The 24,025-nt window shown below is 45.6% G+C and overlaps 1 protein-coding gene across 2 annotated transcripts in view; it reads right to left on the bottom strand.

Annotated features, from left to right (window-relative positions):
* Nucleotides 1-24,025, bottom strand: part of WWC1 (WW and C2 domain containing 1) — a 66,185-nt gene that overhangs the window by 37,403 nt on the left and 4,757 nt on the right. The window contains exon 1 of one of the 2 annotated variants that reach the window (XM_021528624.2): nucleotides 15,156-15,185. The exons of the other annotated variant lie outside the window; for it this stretch is intronic. The gene's annotated coding sequence lies outside the window, so the exon portion shown is untranslated. Of the gene's footprint in view, nucleotides 1-15,155; nucleotides 15,186-24,025 lie in introns of those variants that run through there. 2 annotated transcript variants of the gene reach the window in all.

Raw genomic sequence — 24,025 nt, 5'->3', positions numbered from 1 at the left:
TAATTCCCCCTAAATATGACCTATAAGTCTGGTATGCAGTAAGAATGGGGTGGGAACATTTTTGTAAAGCCACTAACACCTCTAATTTACCTGCTGTTGCATTTCCCTTTCAACGCACTGCCTTTGCCATATAAAGCAGTTTCAATCACTATTCTCTCAGAAAATTTCAATTTAATTTAAAGCTCTGCTGTGCAAAAGAACTTAGAGCTTCACAAGATGGAACTGTAAAACTTTCTCAGTAAAGTTTCACTGAAGGGTTTATTTTTACAGTTCTTAATCTAGACTGTGTACCAAAATTGTGTTTGTATAGAAAACAGAGATTACCTGAAAATAAAACAGAATCTCAATGCTTCTGATTGCTATCCCTTATCCCATGTTTTTCCCTGTGGATCAAGCTGTTGCCTCAGCCTGAGTACCCAATATGTGCTGCTCTGAGTTCATCAAATCAAAGATGCACAAGGGTAAAAATGCAGAGCAAGGTCAGATATAAGCCACTCTCTGGAGATAACAGAGATGAAAGTGCTGCAGCAAACGTGTTGGCAATGTTAAGTTAAACACCAGGGTTAACACTTTCCTCCTCTCTGAAAACGGCACCTGCTTTTATTTAACCGTAGGGGCTCATGTGGGAGCAGCACGGGCAGGAAGAGGGAGGGCACAGTGCCAAATGCTGAACCAGATGAAGTGCTCCCATCCCTGAGAGGGGCACAGTCATGCTGGGATCACAGAACCATGGAATATGCTGAGCTGGAAGGGACCCACAGGGATCATCCAGTCCAGCTCCTGGCCCTGCACAGAGCCCCCAGCAATGCCCCCTGTGCATCCCTGGGAGCATTGTCCGAACTCTCCTGGAGCTCTGGCAGCCTCTGGGCCATAACCATTTCCTGGGGAGCCTGGGCAGTGCCCAGCACGCTCTGGCTGAAAAAACTTCCACCTCTATCCACCCTAAACCTCCAGGCTCAGCCTCATGCTGTTTCCTCAAGTCCTGTCATGCTCATGGTACAGATGGGCACCTGTCCCCCTGCTTCCCCTCACGAGGAAGCTGCAGAGCACAATGAGGTCTCCCCTTGGTCTCCTCCATGCAGCTGCCCCTCCAGACCCCTCACCATCCTCCTGGCCATCCTCTGGACACTCTCGAATGGTTTAATGTCAGTTTATACTGTGGTGCCCACAACCACCCCCAGCAATCAAGGTGGGGCTGCAAGGCACAGCAAGTCCCACGGCTCTTCTCCAGTGCAGCACTTGGTCAGCAACACTCTAAATACTGCTGTGAATTGGTGGCATGATTGCTGCTCTGCCACTTCTGTAGAGAACTTTGCAAGAAGAGGTGCAATTCCATCCCGTGTCTGCAGTCCTGGCATTGCACACCAGCTCCATCCAGCCCTGCAGAGTGATTAAACCAGGAGCCATGCATCTCCCACAGCCCAGCCACACTGCTCAATGTTTTTGGTGAGTGATCCAAGCAAGAATCCCTCAACACAGAGCAGTAATTAAACCCATACTAAGAGTACATTAGGTGAGGGTATGCTGCAGACATAAAACACATCTCAGTAAATTAATTTGTATTACACACTGAGTGGAGTGTCTTGCAGAATTCTGAGAATTCTGCTCAGGATTCCCACCTAACATTAAACCCTGTCTTGGTAAAAAACAAAAAGCAGTGTGAAGCTGCACTATCAGCCCTAGGTCTTTGGAATACTTCCATCAGGGAATGGTACTGTAGTGCCAACTTTGGTGCTCCAAAGTGTAACACCAAACTTATAAAGCTTCTGTTCAGCTTTTGTCCGGGTCTTATTTTGTCAGAAGCAGCTGAATTCCTTATAAAAGTGCTCAGAAACTGTCAGACTGAATAGGAAGCCAGGACCAAGCAACTGAAGGATGCTTATTCCTATTTTCCATATGAAATACAATGCATGAACTACATCCAGCCAGTTCTTTCAGTTAGAGTTTTGGAAAAAGGAAAAAAAAGCAAGGCAGGATCAGTCTGCTATAGCAATGCCACAAGCCAACTGGAGACTTGCCAGTTACTAGGGCTCAGAAACAGACAATTATTTCACTTTTGAGACTGATATTTTCAGCATATCTCACAAGGAGCACCCATCACCAAGCACAGACTAATGCCCTCCTTCCTGGCTGCCCACAGCTTCCAACTATCCCATTTGTACAGAGGAGAAATCTGTCATTCAACTAGCAAACAAGATAACAATTAGTTTTATAACTAAGACTGTAATTCCACTTGTTATAGACAAATTAGCTATTTCCCCAAGTAACTGCAGCTTTACAACCATATTACTTACTTTTCTAAGCTCCTTTCCCTAGCTGTTGTGGGAAAAACTGTCACAAATCAAAGTAGCAATGGTACAATTAGATGAAAGACATGTAATATGTTGTGTAGCAAGACTCTGAATACAGCACAGAAAGAAAAAAGAGATTATTTCCTTGTTTTAAGGTATGGTTTTAGGGGTTGTTATGAAGACTAAAATAAAGCAATTTTCCAGAAGGGATCCAAAAATGCAGTGTTTCCCCCAGCATACTCACAATGATGGATTAAAGAGCAAAAAGGAGAAGCTTCTTTCTCACAGCAGGACATGATTTAGTTAGTGCCTTAGTGCTGCATAAAACAGGACTGTTCCTCCTCATGTGGGAAGTTGAAGCTAGGACACATCTGCAGGACTATTCCTTTGAAACCTCTCCTTTTCAATTCACAAAGCTTCCTGGCTGCCTTGAAAAAATCTCATCAGCTCAGGCAAACCACATTACCACACCATAGGTTCTCCCTGTAGTTGGACTCAAAGCAGCAATGCACAAAAATTCTCCCCTTTCACCACCCTGCCTGTAACTAAGGAAGGAAACCAAAAGTGGTTTGTGCACTCCTTACCCTCCTTCCTTAGGGAAACCTTCAGATGCATTCATCCAGTTTTCACACGAAAGCAATGCACCCAAAAGTTCAGAAAATCCTGACTCTGTGACTTCTGATCTCCAGCCACAACGAGGGAACCAAGGGGCAAAATTAAGGTCTGTACATATAGCATTTTTTATGGAACCCAAACTGGCCTAGTTAAAAGAGATGACACTTTGGGACGGGAGATTTTGTACCTCCCAGCAGTGCTCCCTTTGCTCCAACACCCATCAGATATGGGTTATACCTGAACTACTCCTCAAGTGCTTCATCTGCATCTAAGCTGGAGGCTGAGCTTGGTGTAGGAGCTCTACAAGAGAAACTAGCCTGAGCTAGAGAAGATATTGGTAAATCATAGCCTCTGGCCTTCTAGCTCACCCAAAAACTAACCCATATGTTCACCTCATAGGAAGTCACCCATATCCCACATTCATCATACATGTGACTGCCATTCCCCCATAGATACTTTTTAATTGGGGTCATTATTAGGAATAATTAGTATTTTGAAAAATACATTTTAACCTACATTTATTCATTTTCATGGTATTTTCTTAGCTTCTAGTATGTAATTTTTATATTTCATTCAAGAAATTCACATTTACTTGAACAAGTGCAATTACTAATTAAGACACCTGGAAAACAGGTACCCAGAGCAACCACCACACACAGCAGGTCAAGGTCACTGTTCAGAAACTAATCCTATCAACGGAGGTAAAAGAACAGCATCACCCAACTTCCTAATCTGAGGAGCATCTGACAGTCTTCTGGCACAGGCAGCACGAGGGTGAAGCCACTGCTCACCACCAGCCATGGCGAACATCCCAAGACACTTCCATCCTTGCAAAATGTTTGCCCACAGTAGCTCAACTATTTGTACAGCAAATTATGTCCAAATCCCACTCCCACAGCACAAAATACAAAGTTAGCTTCTTACCTCTATTTCCTAGTCACATTATTTTAAAATGAGAAGGGTTTCTATATTTCTTATTTTTATCACCTTCAGTTTCTATCACAGATAAAACTGGAAGCCAATGTTATCATGTGCAAACAGTATTAAATGAAAACTTGCTCATCTTAGATTCAGAAAGCCTTTCTATATTCTTGAACTCCACTGTTGTCAATCAAAAACCTCATTACATGGGAAACTGAAGGCAAATAATCCTTGTATAACCAGTTTTTGATTGGCAGAAGGTTTGTTAAACATGGCTGTACAGAGGTTCCTAGCGGGAGCTGGAGATGGGTGACCTGTGCCACTTACAAATCTGGAGTTAATACTGCAGTGGTAACAGAAATCAATTCTGAACTGCCTAAACCAGGAAATGCTATTTTTGTAACTGCTGCATTTTGGAATCAATTGGGGGCCTCCAGCAGTAAACCAGGAGCAGCTCCTGGTGAGGCTCACAGCCATGAGGCTGTAAGTGCACACAGGTGGCTGTGCACTTAGCAAACACCGGGCTTGGTCCCCGAGAAGGGCAGGTTCATAAACCAACAGCACAGGGCCAGGTTCACAATGTGCATTAACCCACTTAATCTGTGTTTGCAGGGCTCCTCAGAGCCCCTAACAAAGAAAAGCCATTTAAACAGGAGAGCCTTACTGTAATCAGTGCAGGACAGATCACATGGCCTCTATGAAATCCCTCATGACTTTAGGGCGAGAGGACAGCCCAGGGGATTTCTGCACTTTGCTGCACCCACAGCAGCAGCTCACTGCACCAGGAACCCAGGCAGCACCTGGATCACTCAGGACCATCACGTCAGCTCCTCTTACAGCTGCAGCATGAGCCATCAAACCCTGACAAACACCCTACCAGCCCTGCTGAGCTCTCCCCTTCCCTCCTGCATCACAGGTACACAGCAAGTGTGTCAGGCAGACAAGCCCTCGGGCAAGAAGTCAAGACATAGAGGACACAGTTATGAGTTGTGGCAGATACTCCCACTCATACTATTTCTCTTACAAAACCAAACACCTTTTTAGCCCAGCATTTTGCAGGAGAAGCTTGAAGTCAGGTTTTATTTTCAATGGCTTCTGTTTATTTATTTATTTTTTTACACAGCAATTCTTTATTTCTCGTTAGAATAAAAGTCACTGTTCATTACAAGCGAGGATGTGCTACACAGACCAGGACAGAGAATGAGCTAAAGGCACCTCAGTTCCAGCTGTGACGCTGGGCTTGCTGTGCACACAGAGTTTTGAGGAACTCAAACTTCCAGCAGAGCTGCCACTGGAACTCAGAAGACTGCTGCAAGAATCACTGCCAGGAGGCTCCACACGATGACATACAAGCTTCTTTGTTTTTAATGAGGTCATCTCATTCTCAAGACAGACGATTATTATTTTTAAACTTCAGCACAGAAAACCCTATCACTTTGCTGTAGTCCTAGAAAATTTGTCTGCAATCTCCTCCTCACAAAAGCTTTTAAAAATAGACACCTACACATTTATTACTCAACTTGGTGATCCAGCCCTCACACACACCAGGGCCATTTGTCACTATAGTAACTATTTTCCCTGGGAGCATCTTCTCTCACTGCAAGGAGGATTGCCTTTGGAGGCTGCAGGTGTGGCAGTGAATGTTTTATGATCTTGCTGGCAAAGTTTTCCTCACCCCATCTCCACACACCTGTGCACAATGAAATGCTGCCTTGTATTCCCACTCCAACAGCAGTTTAGGAAACAGGCAATGGGAACAGCTCATCCCCAACAGCAGCATCCTCAGCAGGGACTCAGCAGGGAGCTCCAGGCCAAGTCACACCTCAGTGGCACCAAAACCTCAACAACTGCAGAGGAGCTGGAGGGGGAGACTTCTACACCCAGAGGAGCAGAAAGGCCCAATTCAGGACCACCATTAGCAGAGGGAAACCATGGAGACAAATGTGCTTGTCAGGTAACAAGGAGAAGCTTTTAAAAAGTGATCACAGATTTGAGAATCTTCTTAACTATACTCCAAGGAGAGCACAGTTAGGAGAGATCAAATACAACATTTCAAAGTTTGGGAGACATTATGCCAAAACCCACACAAAGGCCCAGTCACCTTAAGCTTCTGGTTACCTCAAGTCATTTCAGAGACTGCCAGTGTGTGGTCTTGGTCTTGTTGTGATAAAGGATAACTGGGAACAAATTACACTCTTACAGTAAAATGAGGTCAACTCTGAGAAGAAAAAAAGCATATTTAAAGCTGTTAGTGTAAACCAAACAAATTTGCTTAAACTACAACATAAATATTACCAAGAGAAATGGCTTAAAATAAACAACACATCTCCTCAAGCAACTCAAACTGCAGAGCTGTTTGCTTTTCAGAAGTGGTTGTTTCCATTGCCATGGTTATTGAGCATCTTCTCAGCCTCCTGAAGACCTCTTTGCCCTTTTATTTCCTCCTGGCCCCTGATGCTTCATGCATTGGGCCACCTCTAGGATAAGCAAGTCCAACATCTATCCTCAGAGCTTATTTTCCAAGCTATCATAATTTTATACATTTTTATTGACATTCAAGAACTCAGTGATGTTTTCTGGCCAGGCCATGAGGGCAACCTCTGTAAGGTGATCTTGAGTTGTGTGTAATTTGCCAATTAGACTCTCTACTGCTTTGACATGTGCAGGTAACATTTAAATTCTTCCTTTGCGCAGAAATTAGTCACATACTGCCTGAGTAGATTCTCCACAAAAGAGATCAGGAGACACCAAAGACACCTGAAAGTCAGGCATCAGTCTGGATTTCAGGTATTCTGAACACAAATGCATTTATCCATTTCTATTAGTCAAACAGATTCACACATACATTAATCTATATATTATGTGGTTTATGACCCCACCAGGTACAAGTATGCGTAGAAAACCAGTACAGTCAGCTGCTTGCTTGTTCTATCTACTTCTGAAAAGGCCTGCATGTTCACAAGCTTTATTTTGCACACACTGACAGTCTGTTTCCTGTGTATGTCTTTTCAGTGCAGATCATTTACCCCTGGAAGCAAAGAACAACGAAGTTATTCGCAAGGAGAAGGCTATCAAAAACCACTTGCAGATTTTAGATCATTCCCAGTGATTAACAAACCGGTTCTGCAAGCAGGAGGTCAGTCATACCTCCTTAATCACTCAAATGCAAAAATTCCTGGGATAGTTCAAGGTTAAAAAGTCAAGAAATGGGAGATGAGGCTTCTCACAACATTAACTTGCCTGCCAGCCTCTATATCTCGCATGCTTTCCTGAACCAATTAAGCAGAAAAGATACAAAAGTGTAAGGTACAACTTGATGAGAACAGTACAACACCACTGAATTAAAAGCATGCAAGAATTGGAATTGAACCATGCAAGTAATTCAAACATCTTTAATTCTAAATAGCTGACATTGGTTTTTAAGTTTGCTTTCAGTTCTTCTAGAACAAAAAGCAGCCTTGCCACAAGCACAGCCTGAGCAGATTAACTAAAACTAAGTCAGCTTTCCCTTCACTTGGAAGCTCAACTGTTCTTGAATAAGGGGACTGGTCACTTTGGAGTATGGGGTAAATTGCCTACCAAGCACCCAGAGTAGTCAGACTAGTTCCCTGACATATTTGGGAGATTATGAACTGGAAAGGATCTGTCTCTGCTCTTACAGCCTGCATTCCTGCTTCCCTGAAAGGCTGCCTAGTGTGGGTGGCAGCAGTTTATATTGGCAAGATGCCGTAAGATAAGGAGGTGTATAGGACAAACTCCCCCCACAATACAGCTCCTAGAACAGGGAACCAATAGCTGCTGTCACAAAAAGATAAATATTTGAGATCCCAGCCAGGAGGGAAGTATGGAATAAACTGCCCTACCTCAGCATTCAGGATCAGTGAGCACTGGGCTGACCATCCAGGCAGGAATGATGGAAAAGAGATTTGGGATTCACTCCACAACTGGTCTTCAACAGGCACTGAATACACTTCATGTACAGTGCTTACAAATCTGACTTCTTTCAGAAGCAAAGATTGGTGCTGTACTTCTCACCAGCATGCTCTGTGAACAGCAAATGCCTCCTGCAAGCTATCCTGTCAGCTCCTGTGCCCTTTGTTCACATGACACATAAAGTGGGAAGATAGACAACCCTAGGGTGGCATCACTGGACTCATCTCATTTCCCCAGTGTAGAAAACAAGCATTGCAAGTATGAAACCCCGTTTAGAAAGGACAAAGGAAGCACGGGAGTTTGTTTTCCATGCACATGGTTGGCATGTTGCTCCCTGGTTCACCTCCTGCTAGCACTGGGCTAATTGCTCATCCCTACACCAGCTTTGGTAGGGCTGCCTGCTTGCTATTCTTGCATTATAAATGTCCTGAGTTATAGAGCTATCTGATAGTCCCAATCCCCAACAGCAACACTGGCAGGCTCTCTGCACCCCTCGCAGAACACAGTCCAGGCAAGCAGCAGGGCATCACCAGAGCATCTTCTGCTCCTTGCCCTAAGTCAGATCAGCTGCAGGCACTCAGCTCTTCTGCAGTGCCTAGTTCTGAAAACATTACTAATACAGCATGACTCTGATCTGACATCAGCCTGCCACTCTGGAAACGTGGCCAGATCGAGAAGGACCCTTCTACACAGAGGAAGCTCCCAAGCCACATGAACCCCCAAGGGGCCTCAGGGGGCTCACAGGACCCCTTCAATGCCATTGTAAACTCAGCAGTACCAGGCATGGACTATGGAGTATTCCGTCTGCCTGCAAGAATCAGAACAGATGCCTTGTTGAGATGATGTCAGAGAAGTGGAGAACACAGGAGAACAAAAATCCTTCTGCTTGCAAAGCAGCTGTGGATTCCAGATACAGAATACTCACCCAAGCATAAGCATAGCCATGCAGACTGCAATCCATTGCCATTCCTTTAAGAGTGGCAAACCAAAACTATTTCAACAGACTCAGCCTTGTGAGTTACCACTGAGGATGGCCTTTGAAAATGAAAACATGGCAATTCACTTCTGAGCCAAAGAGGAGAAAGTCCAGGTTGCACAGCCCTCAGCTCATGAATGCAGCACTTGGAATTCACAATATGAGATTTACAATTTACTACTGTCACTGTAAGTGTTGAGGCAATGTGTTCTCAGATCCTGAAAAGCCATATTGTATAAAAATTAACAGAAATGTCAGAATAAGAGCAAATTTCCAGAACAACCTTGTGAGAGTAAAACTTTAGGAGATGTAGAGTTGGAAGGTAAGAATATAAAATTAATAGGTTTAGTATCTTTTTCATCCAAAGCAACAAAGCCTTGATTTACCATGTAGTTAAGCCACAAAAAACTCATGCCAAACTGTTTATAGGCAGAACTGTACAAAGCACTAATTATAGCTCAGAACTTCACACGTTGCAAGGGAGTCGATACAAATCAACAACTATTGAAGGCTGCTCACGCTTCTGAGGACAGCAAAAGTGAGATTTGCATCACCAAGTGAGTTTGATTGATTTATTCCTACAAACATCGTTTATTTTTAATGATCCACTATGAATATATTTTGCCAACAGATCAAATTTGTGTTAACATGGAAGTTATAATGCCACTTGCTCTCTTGCATTCCCCTTTCTCATCTATCCTGGGTAGTTTAAAGCCCACTTGAGAGTCCTTCTGCCAGCTCAGAAATGGCACAAGCCAGGTGAGGATTTGGTTTTTCAGTTATTCCTCAGTTCAAGACAGCATTTCTTTCCCCTAAGCAGAGACTCAGCATACATATCACTTTATCACTGCTGCTCACACTTCATGCTCCAGGTATGTGGCACAGACACACCTTACATAGTCTCATTATTAATATTTAGCTACTATTTTACTTTAGTTTATGACCAAGAGCACAGGAACCTACTTTCTTCCAAAGGAACAATCTTCCATTTTCCAGTATACCCTGGTGAAGGTGGCTAAGCCCACAGATTGTGTCTTTTTGCTGTCTGTGTTCCCATTTTTCCCACACACATACAGTAGGTATGTACCTCAGTCAAGCTCCTGGCTTGTCTGACAGCAGAGACACTTGTGTCACTACCACCTTCACAGCTGCTCCACATCAAAAAATGAAGGAGGTGAATCCCAACTAACAGGTTGCATTTTATACCAGCTTTACCAGCCAGATAACCCCAAAGAAAAAGGCCAGAGATGCCAGATTTGTCTTAAGTATCATGGCAAACAAAAGCTCAGAACAATAAGAAGCAGCTGGCATGAAGCTCAGAGCAATAATAATAATAATAATAAGCTGGCCAGCAAGGCCACCAACTCTGACAGAAAAGGTGTGTTCACACCATCCTGTACTTTGTTCAGAAGCAGGCTCTGGACATGCAGCACATCCTCTGAGATCTCACTGCATACAGCACACACCAGCCTACACCAACCCTGACAACTCTGCCATTCAACACAACCAAGTACTGTTTCTACAGGAGCATCAGAGGTGCTGGCATGACTACTCACATCGTCCTCAGCAAGCTGATCCAGCTATTCAAGAGGGAACCAAGTCTTCATGTACTACAGCAATGGGACTGCCCCTGTCAGCAGGGGCAAGTTCCACCTCCTCACCTCCCTTGGGCTGAGGCCACCCCATTCCACAGGACCTAAAAGAAATGTCCCAAGGTCATCAGTACACATCCAAATTCCTGGATCCTCTAAAACTGAAAAAAAACTGAACTTGTTAAGCAAGATAAGGTTTTATGCAAATGCTCCAAGCGAAGCATTTAGAAAGGAAGGAATTATCAAAGACATCAGTAAATGCCTGAACTCTTCCAACAAAAAGTACACAAGGGTATGTTCCTATAGCCATGGAGAAAGACAGGTTTTATTCTATCCTTGTCAAGAGGGAAAAAAAAACCCAACACTATGAACCAATGAATTTTAAGTATCTGCATCCAAAGCTGCAGTGCAGCCTCAGCAACAGAAGTGCCACAGTCAAGCTCTAACAATACTTAGATTTCTTCAGGAATGCAGCATTTTTCATTTTACGGCACATATTCATAGTAGTAAGTGTTGATTACTTTTTCACACAGCAAAGGTTGCTTTATCTGTACAGTGTCACTTTCCTGGGACATGCTTCAGGATTAGAAGCACATCTTAGAAAAGGATCAATTTCAAGGAGATGCAGTTATTTAACCTGAATTAGCATGTGACTGTACAAGTACACGTGCTAGTGCAGGGGAGAGAGGGAGAACTGTGTTGGATCCACAGCACAAAGACATCAGCAACTGAGCCAGGCTGAGGGTTTGTTGCCCCTGTAAGAAACATGTCTCCCACTCTCTCTGCACAGCTTTTCCTTGCTCCTCTTCCCAGGCCAGCAGTTTCTGCACCCTCCAAGCCCTCCCAGGAAGTGTTTCTGCTCAGGCACAGAGCATCACCCAGCGTGTTCTGAGCAGGGCATCCCCAGCTGGGTTGGGGCTCTCAGCTGTCCACAGCGCACCAGGGACACAGGAGTGCCAGCACCAGCACTGGGGAAAACCACAGCCCTCACCAGAGCACCAAACCCACAGACGAGCTCTGCCTGCCACAGAATCATCATTAAACCTGCTCCTCTCAGGTGGCCCATCTTCTCCAGCTGCCACAGCTCGCCTTGCTACCGCCTTCAGGCTCATTATGAGTTATAAATGCATGCAAACAGCTGCAGAAGGCGATCCCTTCGATTCACAGCGCCTGACCCACGGCAGCCCTCGGGGCAGCCGGGCTGTGGGACGGCATCTCCCGGAGCCGCAGCAGCGCCCGCCGGGCACTCGCTCCCTCGCTGCACCTTTCCATCTCGATAAGGGTTTCCAAGGTCACGCTCGCTGCCCTGCTGCCGGCTCCAGAGAAACCCCGGGCACGCAGCGCCGGGCCCGGCGCCGCTCCCACCCCCGGGCACGGCACAGCCCGTGGCGCGGCTGCGGGCGGGCGGCCCGGCCGTGCGGGCACCGCCGAGCTCCGGGCTCACGAACACCGCTGTGCCCGCGCTGTAGGGCCGGGACAGCCTGCAGAGAGCCCCGTCACCGCCGCTCCTCAATTAAACGCCGCCAACAACAGCGTTCCAGCCCGGGCCAGCGCCTCACCGAGCCCGCGGGCTCCCGCGCACGCCGAGGCGCTGGGCTGCCCCATCCGCTGAGCCTGTCTGCAAGGGCACTGCCCCGGGGACAGCCCTGTGCCCGGAGCGCCCAGCCAAACCGGCCCGGCGTCGGCAGCCGAGGGGAAGGGAAGAGCTGCCGCCAGCCCAGCGCTCAGGGACGGGCAGAGCTGGTGGCACCGGCTGGGAAGCGCTTCTCCTGCGGGCACAGGGGATGCGGCCCCTCCCTGGCGCCCAGCACTCATCACCGCGCCGATACAAGCAGCTCAAGGACCCGCAGACGCTCCCTACACCGCACAGGATTTTTAGGGGGGCTACTGGAGAGTCATACATGCTGCCAGCTCACAAAGCCAGCTAATTATACAATCTGTTAAGCATGTATGCGCACACAACAGTGCTTTGAGTCATTAGAGGACGGGATTTATACTTCACTGCACGCATCTTGCTCTTTGTGAGTGCGTGCCTGGATACAGCCAAAACGAACACAAGTATCTGGAATGTCTGCAGCTCGCAGGCCAGCGCATCTGAATACAAAGCTGAGCCCCGCTGGCTGCTGTGACCCTCAGTGGCACATACCGCTTCCCCGAAGATGGCTAAAGTCCTTACTCCCTCTGTGAGCACTCTGAGCATCTGGCAGACTGCAGCACAATGTCGAAGCTGCATTCTGAAGCTGTGAGAGGGGTGTTAGGGAGGACACGGCAGCAGCAGCGCAGGGGATGGGCTGTGAGGACAAAGAACTCGCCACCGGAGCTGTCCCGGCTCCATCCCGGCAGAAGGGCCGGGCGGATCGCGGCTCCCACGGCAGCAGCCACTCCTGCAGGGCCGAGCCCACGCCAGATGGAGAGCCCTGCCCCAGGTGTCTGCCAGACAGAGCATGCTGCAGCAGCACACCAGAGATGTCTGCTCCTTCAGCCATCACCAGCTCATTTACTGGTGGCCAGCTTTGCTCTGCACGGCAGCAGCTCTCCCCAGGAGAAGCGACAGCAGCCCCAGGTCTGCAGCTCAGACCAGGGCTCCCTTCCACACTGCCCGTGGCCAAAACACCCAGCGGCTTTTAATGCAAAAGCTGAGAGCAACAGCTATGTCTTTTATGGATTATATTATTTTTCTGGCAATTCTTGAATTTCTTCTGCGGAGGATTTCAATTCAGCTCCCCAAATCTCTAAATATCTGACATAACACGCTCTAACCACTCCAAATGGCTTCATCCACATAGCACAGCTACATCCTATGGACAGCCCTATCCTAAGCAATCACATACCTACAGCTTATGCTATACTTTCAAAAGGATGTATTTGGCACTGGATGTTACATTCTTAATTGCCTATTATTTAATGTGAACTCCAAAATAGGATTTTAAGCATTTGGTGAAGAACACACAGAATATTATTTTGGAGTTTTGCAACAAGTCAAGCCAAACCACCTCCATTTTCACATGTTTTTCTTCCCTGCAAGTTGAGGGAAGCAGCAGAAGGCACAAATCTGTAAGTTTCAGCTTTGTCTTGGAAAATACAAATTGGTCAAAATAAGCTCTTAAAATCTAGTAGAGGCCACACAAACCTGGCAATGTAGAAAATCACATTTCTTTGTGCTGTGCCATATCAAGCCCTAGCTCCTGCTGATCTCTAACAAGGTATTTTCTTTCTCTCAGTTTTCAGGGGATGTAGCCAGGAAAATAAGATGGTGAGATACACCTATGCCCTCCTCACAAAAAGAAGCCCTCTTTGTAAAGCAGCCTAGCAAACAAGTTGGATGATCTGAAGGTGCTTTAAGGCACAAGAGATTTCACTCCTGAGACTTTCCTGTGAGGCGTGGAATACCCCAGGTCACTAGTACCTTCCCCTGAATTTAGAAAGCAAGGTCCTGAAAACAAGCTTTCTCTATGGATAATTCAAATGTCTTCTCTATGGATAATTCAAATTTTTTTATAGATGACACTTAAAAACACAATCCTGTCCAGCTTACCTCAGTTGTGCTTTCTCTTCTTCCATCCAAACAAAAAAAGGAAAAAGCCAGGGTGTTTTTTCAGACAGTGTAAAGTAGTATTTCTTGCCAAGATCCCTCAGTAACACTTTTTTCTCCATCACTACCAGGTTTTGTAGCCTTTCTATATGCCAAGGGATGAGAAGCAGCTGAATGAGTCAGTCTCCCTCAGTCTAAACCAGTATTTGCTGCAAGACACTTGAGGTAAAACTAAAGCAGCTGGGGAGGTGAAAGTGTTATCTGAACACCCACTCCTCTGTGGGAACAGAAAAGGAGGAATTGAGGAGTGCAGCCTGCACACACCATGTGTGCAGCTCTCCAGGCAAACCACACCAGACACTCTGCAAACCATCAGTTGCTTGATCTGGCCTCAGCTGAAGCTTGTTTATAACTCACTGAAGCTGCTCCAATACAACCATCACTGTTGCTCAAGGCAATTACCTAAAATATCTCAGCTATTCATTTTCATCCTTACATCAAAGCTGTGTTTAATGGATCTGACACTGTGCCTTACAGTACTGTACACCTGCTATTAAGCAAGCCATCATGAGAGCTTGCAGGTTTGAAATTTGCTGCTTAACCTCACTACTACTTCACCAGCAGCAACTGAATGAAATGCAACTCCCATGCCAGTAACCTTTTTTCAACAATCTTTTCTGTGTTACCTTTTTTATTCATTTCTACCCAAATGCTGATCTACAGCACCAATGCAGAATTCACAACATGCATATTAACTTACTCCCACCAGCTCAGCTAAATAAATCATTATCCACAGTTCAGCTCACCTGCAAAGATCAAGATGAAATTCTCTGACAAACAAAGTACTCCTGCTGCCCTTGTCTAGTAACTTTAATCTAATCTACAGGCTGATCCAGAGAGCCAACTTGCTATCAAGTTCCAAAATCAGTGATGAATCTGCAGAACTATTAAAAACACAGACCTTATGGGCAGAGGTGTTTAAAAATTCCTGTTTTCCACTAATAATATCCTTTGTTCAGTGTCCTTCTAATAATTGCCAAATCAATGGCATAAACAGATGCTTCTATTGTTCCAAAGCAGTGAAGACAAAGGCTGGTGATACTGCAGAAACTGCAGTGATCAGGATGAATGAAAATACAACACTGAAATTCTAGCAGCACTTCAGAGAAAATATTGAGTGTTTTGCTAGACTCCCAAACAACCACATGGTGAGCAAGGCCAACAAGCAGGTAAACTGGTGCCTCCAGTTCTGCATGCAGAAGGTACAGGCAGGACATCCAGAAAGCAGCACATACCTGCTCAGGTGTCACCTTCACCGTGTCGCAGCAGATGGAATTACAGCCCGCAGCGCAGCGCTGAGAAAGCATCAATCTGATATTTAAGCTGTCTGCTTTGAAAGACAAACTACAAGTGACACAGCTGCCTGGCTGAACCCACACTCACCACCCGTGGAGCCAGGCAAGCACAGCACAACTGCACTGACAGCAGCTCAGGAGTGAGCTGTGGCTTCCAGGGGAACCATGCTTGGCAGGAAGGTCACTCCCACCTCAACCTGTCACTGCTGCCAGATAATCCTTGGGCTGTTCCAACTTACTGCAGCAGCAGAAACTGTGCCCAAAAAGAGAGGGAGCAGTTTTCTGCATGCCAGCAAAATCAGAGAGGAGTCAGATGGGCACCTGGGCTAAAGGAATGGCCATCTCCCACAGCAGGATGGCTCAGCAGCTCCTCAGCCTGCTCCAGCCCTGCCAGTGGGGCCTGTGCTCAGGGCCACATCGAGAACCAACCCCTAGGGCAAAGATTTTTACTTCTTCCCCCACCAAAATTGCAAGTGGTTCCAGTACTGTAAGCAATGGTTCACTGCTCCCTTCTGAGATCAATCAGAACCACTTAGAGTTACTAAAATGGGGGAAGTCAAATTCCCATCCCATCCAGCCTCTACCTGTATAGCACTCTTTTAAAACATGGGATCTGTTAATAACTTTACCTCTCCTAGCTTTCCTCATCAATATATAATAAAAAACAGTGGCATATTACCTGATCATACATCTGGTCACAGTAATCAGAAACACCACACCTCACACACCAGCTATTCCCTTGTGTACAGCTGAGCTGTTCGATGGGTGAAGTGCCCATCCCATAAAGCTAAGAAGTCACTAAATCAGGACTCAGCTTAAGGAGAACAGGGTTTGTTTAGCTCAATTTTGTGCTTCTCACAGAACTACACCAATTCATGTATTCAAGGACTCAGTGCTGTATCTTCACACCCATATGTGACCAGGCACCAGCTCAGACACTCTGCTGCTCTGACATGGCACATGACACAAATTCTCAGTGCTCGTTGTAAAAGCAGCAGCTTTTCACAGTTACCTGGAAACATTCTTTCAAATCAGCTGAAGCACAGCTTTGTACAGCAGAGCCCCCAGGCACAGAAGGGCCAGTGTCTCTGCCACATGCCCCCTGATCACAGCACAAGACAGCAGCAGGGGATCCAGGGCTCTTCTCTGATCACCAAGGAGCAGAAACTACCTGTGACTGAATGAGAAAAACAAGTAAACAGGACTAAAAGGGCAATTTGCTACACCTGTGCCAGCCAGAAAAATGCATTTACAGTCCTTAGTGAGTTGAGTGCACTGCTCTGTCTTCTTGTTCAACTCAATCAAAGCATCCCACAGGTGAACTGTTACAGAACAGAGCAGGAAAACCAGACAACACAACTTTCAAAGAGGGACTAACCTCAGTGGTGAAGAAAGAATACAAGAGCTCTGCTGGCTTCTCCCATCCAGCATCAATGTACTTTATATTCTCCCAACACAAAACTACACACAAAGGATAAAGAACTCATAAAGCCACAACAAGGAGCAATTCCAACATAAACTGAAAAGGAGCAATTCCAAAACAAGCCATCAGGAACACCAGGAGAGTGCAGAAACAACCACTTTGTGGTGGTTCCAGATACAAGAATAAACCACAGCTTTCCCAAAAGGTATACAGGGAAATTACCCAGATGGAACTGAGCAGGCTTAGGTCCAGGTTTAGGAACTGAGAAGAGCTGTGGTTTGTTAGTGATTGCCCACAGCAATACATGAACACCGGGCACCACCCTGCACAAGCAGAGCAGCTGGTGGCTCTGGAGGGGACACCGAGCTGCCACTCCCAGCTGTGACAGGATCCCGGGGAAGGCGAGGGCAGGCACAGAGCACGTCCCAACCCCATCTTGCCACAGATGCTGGAGGCACAGGCTGAGCTGTTTCTCGGCAGGATGCCTGGCAGCTCTGTCCCATTTCAGAGTGCCCCCTGTGATGATTGACGAACCAGTGGCATCACCACACCCTGCCCAGGAACGCAGCACTGTCACTGAGCACTCAGCACCTGCATGCAACAACACAGGTGCAGGAAACAGTTACTCCATAGCAGAGTTTTCCCCTGTTCATGATGTTAGAAAGGGTGTACTTCATCTACAATACTTAAAGACTTTTGAAAACCTAAAGCACTGGCAATAGCATATTCATATCCATCTCCCAGTGAAGAACTGAGCCTACATTCTTTAAAGACAATTCACTTCCACTTGCACAAAGCTACTTATTTAAGAAAGAGGCACTCCAAGCTGTTGCTAGTTCGACTTTTTGCTTACCTGTGGGATATGAAAGTTTAGATAAAGGTACACGACATTAAAATCAGTAGAGAAAAACATCCTAACAAGTTCCTAAGCCTATTTGCTTTTCTTAGCATGACAGGCTTTACAATATTTCTTGCAATTCTCTGCTTCATGCTTTGTTCAAAACTTCCTGATTATACTAATAAAATAATGCCCAAAGCACACCAAAAATCTTTTAATAGAGTCAAAATTAAAGTATCGGATCTATTACACCACCCAGCCTTTCCCCTCCACTGGAGCAGCATTAGAGCCTTTGGACATCTCATTTCAACAAGAAGGTTATTTAGTTCTTGAGTTTAGAGTAAAGTATTTAATCACCAAAGGATTTGCAAATTACACATGAATATGCATGTAGCACTTCTCACCATGACATAAATCCTATTGTATATTTATGAATGGATTGCTTTGCCTCCAGCTTCTACATGTATATAAACACAGGTTTTAATCTTCAATTCTTTCCTCCCTCCCTTCTTTTTAAGAAGTTGCTTAAACAAATTTGCATTTTTGGAATCTATTACCTACAGTGTATTTCTTGCCTTTTTTTTTATATACTCCACAAACCTCCTTCTCCCATCAGGCAAAATGCCTACTTATGAAAGACTTTAAAGACCCTGTAAACATGGCCATAAGGGAAATAAGCAGCAGTGTTATATGGCTTGGGAGAGAAAAAGTTGAAGCAACAATCAGTGGAAAAAGGAGTGCACCAGAGCTGGGAACACAGAAGTATAAAATGACAGGTCAACAGCTTGCCTGTGACTGCAAAGCCACTAGCTAGGGGGGACTAAACTAATAAATATTTAGAATGCAATATAAATAATAAAACTGTTGTTGTGAAATCCCTAATTAATACCGACATAACCTCATTATTCCCTACACCTCTGAACAGGAATCTAGGCTGGGCACAAAGCAGCTGGACCAAAGCAGGATTCCAGCCTGTCTTCAACAAAAATGGGTAAGAGGCAGTACTGCCATTCAGAGTTGTTGCCACACAACTGCCCAACTACTCCAGACAAGTAATTCAAACAATAAAGCCTTTAAAAGAGCTTTGTTAAAATTGTTAAACTTTGGTTATCTCACTGCAGATCTGCTCAGAATTAAATCTGCCTGCAAAGGAACACTCCATCAGAAGTGAGTGCCACAAGAAGATTTCCAAGCAGGTGGTTTATGGGTGTGAGTACCCCTTGGGCTGTTGTCATTCTTGTTACTACACACAGCAAAACCCCAACACCCAGCAGTTAACTGCACCCAGTGCCACCTTCTTTCAAGGACCTGGTGCCACCTGGCTCTGGTCAGAAAACCAGAGCAGCCCCAGGCCCACCTTGCTGCCTGGGGCTGTGGCAGCAGCCAGAGACAGGATGGGACGGGTTCTGACACAAGAACAAATCCTCCCAGCCCCAAAGAGGCAGGTCTAAACCTGGCTGTGAACTGCAGCATGCTCAGCTGCAGTCATCTGCTCCTCCACCCATGCAGGGATCTCTTCCTGCCAGGAAGAACCACCACAGCACCTGAGCCAAAGCCCAGTGACTGCACTGGGCAGGACCCCCAGCCCAGCCACTGAAGATGCAGCACAGCTTGTCAGAGGTACCACCCAAAACTGCAGGAGCCTGCATCTGGGAAGCAGAGAGAAAAGAAACCAGGAAACACTCTGGGGTATTAGCTACAGACTACTGGACAAATAGAGAATAAAGATGAGAAAATTCAACACAACATTTGCTTTAGGGATAAGAGCGGCATTTACAAAAGATGTGTGAAAACAAGCCTGAGTGGGAGACCATGTGTGACCAGTTCAGTTGCAAATTTGCCTTTGCAAACTAAGATTTTTTATTCATGTAACCCTTTTGCAAATGACCACACCAGGCTCCTGCCACGCATCTCTCCCCTTCCATCCACACAATCTTCTCCTGAAAAGGAATCTTAAAAAGGAAGTGAGGAGTACTGCCCAAGGAATATAAGAGAAGTAAATGAGATGTGCTTTAAGAAAGTATTCACACACAAGGTTATGCTTTCATTAGCATCAGGTAGATGAGGCAGATACACTCTAAACTGAAATATTAGTAAGCCAGTTGTATGAGAAACTCACCATGGCTGTCACACAGCAGTCATTGAATAATTAACAGATACATGACAATAGATCTACCTTTATTCAGAATTATAGACCAACTCAGCTGAGCTTTCACATCCAAATTTAAAATGCAAAACATGGAAAAGTTAAGAAGTATAAGATATCTTACAAAGCTTTAGTGCCACAGAAAACCATGGGACATAGCAGAAGCCATGGCATTTCCCTTCCCTCCACATGCAGAATAAAATAACACAGAGTAACACTCACTGATCTCTTTGCCAGACAAATCTGCCCATGTCTAGATACTGGAAAACTTTTTGAGAACTAGCTCTTAAACAGCCTAAAGCCTTTTATGTATGTGTTCATACAAGAATTAAACAGTCACATCAAGGCAATAACTTGTGTTAACTCTGATGATTAGACCTTGTTGTGTGACCTAAGAAAAGTGACCTAAGAAAAGCAAAAATAGCAAACCTGGCTTACTGCCTTGCTGGCTGACAAGCTGTTTAGGTTAGCTGGATGTGGAGATGACTTTAAGGAATTTCACAAAAATCTAAACAAGTGGGTCAACTGACAGCTGAAGTGGAGAGAGACCAGATGTTGAGAAATGTGGAATAATATACTGAATGGGAGAGTTTAACCTCCTTAATCTCTGCAGGGTTAACACACCACTAATCAAACACACCTGAGCATCACCACATTCATGTCCCAGCAAAAAAGCCTGTTCAAATTAATGATTTAATTTCAAGTTGAACCATGCCAAAAACTCTACAATACCAAATGTAATTCATGCTAAGAATATTTATTTTAAAAAAATTCTATATGAAAAGCTCACCTGGAATTAGATACAGTACAGGTCATCAGAATTTATATAAGTCTTACTATTTTTTCTAAAAATACCAAGCACCATCCAAGACAGGCCATCAGCCTGAAATACCTCACAGGAAACAAGCTGGATAATTCAAAGAGCTGCATCACACATGACAGCCAAATACTTTCCATTATCATCCCCACCCAAATCCCCTTTGGGGTAATTTGCATAAGCAGCTCAAATATATACTCAGTGTTTCAAACAGTCCAACAATGGAGCCAGTGTCCAGGATGAAGATGTCAGGGGATGACTCCTCCTCTTCACTCAGGGGCCAGGTGCTGTGGTGTTTCTGCTTCAGCCAAACCATGGTGCCAACATGCCTGAGCCCCTGGGAGGATGTCCCATGGCATTTTTGCCCCTGCATGGCCAAGGGGACAGGCTGTGCAGCTGTGCCACCAGCCTGTCTCCTAGTGGCTGCAGAGGCTCAGCTGGCTCATGGCACCCAAAGCTGTGCTTAGCTCAAGCAAAATTAACCTCTAAGTTATCCACAGCACAGTTTCACAGAGCACTTCTGGGGTTACCTATATTTTCCTGTGCTGCTTGAAGGGTCCAGAAGTTTATTTTACCCACTGCTGCTCCCCTGCAGGCCATCCTCCCAGTGGGAAGGATGAAATAGCAGAGAGCCCTCTGCTTGGCAGGGGACTGCCCTTGTGCTGAGTACAAGGCTATTAAAGCACTTGAAAGTCACATATGAGAAATCTGCAAGTTGTTGCAGGGTCATTTAAGCAATAGCTTCACTTACATTTGAGTTCAAAGTAGCTGTGTGACCACCTTACATCTCAACTCTGCACAGAGCAGATATGAATGACTGCCTCTTGAAAGCAATACTGTTTATTGCGTGCTTTAAATCAATAAAGCTTCCCTCCACAGAGTACATTCTTCTAAAATAGTAATTAGGCATTTGAGGAGAACCAAACAGTTTCACTAAACAATACCATTAGTCCTGAAACGTCAGTTTGACATCTCAGCCAGAAAGCACTTTGTCAGAACTAACTAATCCCTACAGCACCTCCATGAGATTGAGAAAGCAATTCATCTGTTTTTTAAATGTGTTGGGTACTTATGCTGCAGAACATCATGGCTGGGGTGGAAGCCGTCAGTATCAGCACAAACTGAGAACAAACCAAGCCAGGAGAACCCATCCAAGAGCACAGAGAACACTGACAGCTGTAGCATTTGGCTTCTTTGCATCTTCCTGTTACACACCAAACCTCCTGTGACTATCTGTAGAGTCTTCCAGATGCCACTTCACTGAATGAGTGGCAGTGAAAAGCAGCTATTTTTCTGCAGGGAGCAGTTTTGCCCACTGTTTGTTCAGCCAATTATCTATGCATGTAGCTTTAAAGGGAGGAGGGAACAGTAACCTTAGGCTCTGTGAGCAAGAACTGAGCTTAAACTGCACAAATAAAGCCAAGGCCTCATTACCACAAGCAAAGCACGTAACCTTACTAAACAGGTCTCACAAATGGCAAGCAGCCAGCATGAAAAGTATTTCTCTCCAAGGAAGTGGTCAATCTGCATAGCTCTCCTACAGGTGCACGCAGTAGCACCAGTCTACATACCTCACCTGACTCTGCCAAGCTGCTGCCACCCCTCTTTATTGATTAATTCTTCCAGCTAACACTTGCCCTGGTGGTACAGCACCCAAGGCCACCAGGTTCAGCCAGCCCTGGCACAGGCAGACCAGCAAGGCTTTCCCAAGGCAGCTGTATGGTGTCTCCCTGTCTCTGAGCAGGGCCTGAAGGTGTCCCACAGGACGGGAGGAGTGCCAAGGCCAGCCCAGGACGTTTCCCCGCTGTCAGGGGTGAGCTCAGCGGGGTCTGACGCGCGCAGGAACGCGCTGGGGCGGTGACGCCGCTCGCAATGCTGAGCACAGAGCAAGCACAGCCCTGGCAGCCTGCAGCCACCTCCAGGAGCACACAACAGCAATCATTTCCTAATAGACTCCTCCAGAGCTGAGATTAGAGCCAGTCCCAAAAGGTGGAGTGGTGGGTCAGTGACAGGACCCCCCTGAGGCACCCAGCAAACATCACTTCTTTACGTACAAGTCATTTCATTAAATTCCTGTGGACAAATCTTCCCATGGCTTCCAATAAATTTTCTGGCACAGTCTAGAGAAATTTAAATCAGATTCAGACATGGAAAACTTTGCTGCAAGCTCATCTTCCCATAACTGTGCTAGCTATGAAGCTGCCCTGTGAAGAACATCTTTAGGAGATGCTCTGCCTCACTGCTGGCTTCACAACGGCTCCAGCAAGTAAAAATCCATTCTTCCTGTAAAACTCAATCAGAAATCATGGGGCAGAGCTAAGCACCTGGGAACAGCTCCAGAATGGGGCTGGCAGAGAGCCTGACCAGGTCAAGTGCCTGGGGACAGTTTCACAAGCACACCCTCAGCAGCATTCCTGGGTTGCCACCAGCCCCACTCCCACTCCTCCAAGCCTCCCAGCTCAGCCCCAGCTCTGCACAAGCACACACAACCTGGATCAACTGTTTTTGTAAATGAACCCAGACAGCAAAATGACATTTTTCAGGAGGACCAGCTTCCAGGCCTCACTCCCTGCACTGGTACAGAATTTTACCCTGGCAGAAGCAGCAGCTTAAGGTGCCCCAAAAAACAACAGCACCAAGCAGCTGCCCAGTACTGCAGCCACCTCTCCCCCGTCATACCCACATCTTCTGGAATTTACTAGCCAATTTCCTGCCATTCTAGTGGATGGAGATTAAGGTAACTATGCCGGTATGAAAATATATGACCTACATAGGGATGGAATTGTTGATTTCATTGCCAAATAAGTTTCCAGTCAGTGGCAACTTCTAACTTCACACGCTGTCAGTTTTTGAGGCAAAAGTAAAGGAGTCAACTTGTGAGCAAGATGACCTTGCCAGAGCAGAAGATGAAGCTCAGCCTACATATTTTTAACAATGTGATTTACGGAGATTTCTTCAAAAGCATTTCTGATCCTTTAAGGCTCAGAATTCCCCACGATTCATTAAAAAGCTGCTGAGCTGAACAAAGCCTCATATTTCTTTTTTTTTTTTTCATGTTCCATAGGGAAGCAAGATAAAATAATGCTTTTTGTCATTCTAAAGCCACTGCCAATATCCTCTGTCTCTACACACGTGTGCACACCTTCAGCAGCGATGCCCTTGTTAAAAGCAGCACACCTGTTGTTTTCAGTTCCCTCCCAGTGTCAGGTGAGCTTACACAACTGAGGATGCATACTGGCTCTGAAGGCAGCCCCTGCAATCTTCAAAACATCCAGGCTTGTCTGGGGAGTCCAGGGGAAAAAAAATTCGACCCAAACCCCCACCAAAATAATAAAGTCTGATCTTTTATAACTGAAGCAGTGTGATGGATTTCGGCTCCAACCCACTTTTCCAATCTACAGGTGCATCCTGAGCTAACTTATCTTGGAAGACACTTGATATTAATAAATTAAAATAATTTCAAGTGCCACAATCTTACCTGCTATCCTTGCCTCCCTATGTATTAGCACCTACTTAAACCAATCATTATGGAAAAAAAAAGTGAGAAGAGCACAAATCCTACACATTAGGACACCTGTTCCGAGAG

This window comes from Lonchura striata, chromosome 15, assembly GCF_046129695.1.
Source record: "Lonchura striata isolate bLonStr1 chromosome 15, bLonStr1.mat, whole genome shotgun sequence".
NCBI classification, from domain to species: domain Eukaryota; kingdom Metazoa; phylum Chordata; class Aves; order Passeriformes; family Estrildidae; genus Lonchura; species Lonchura striata.
This window is presented reverse-complemented; position numbering and strand designations above follow the sequence as displayed.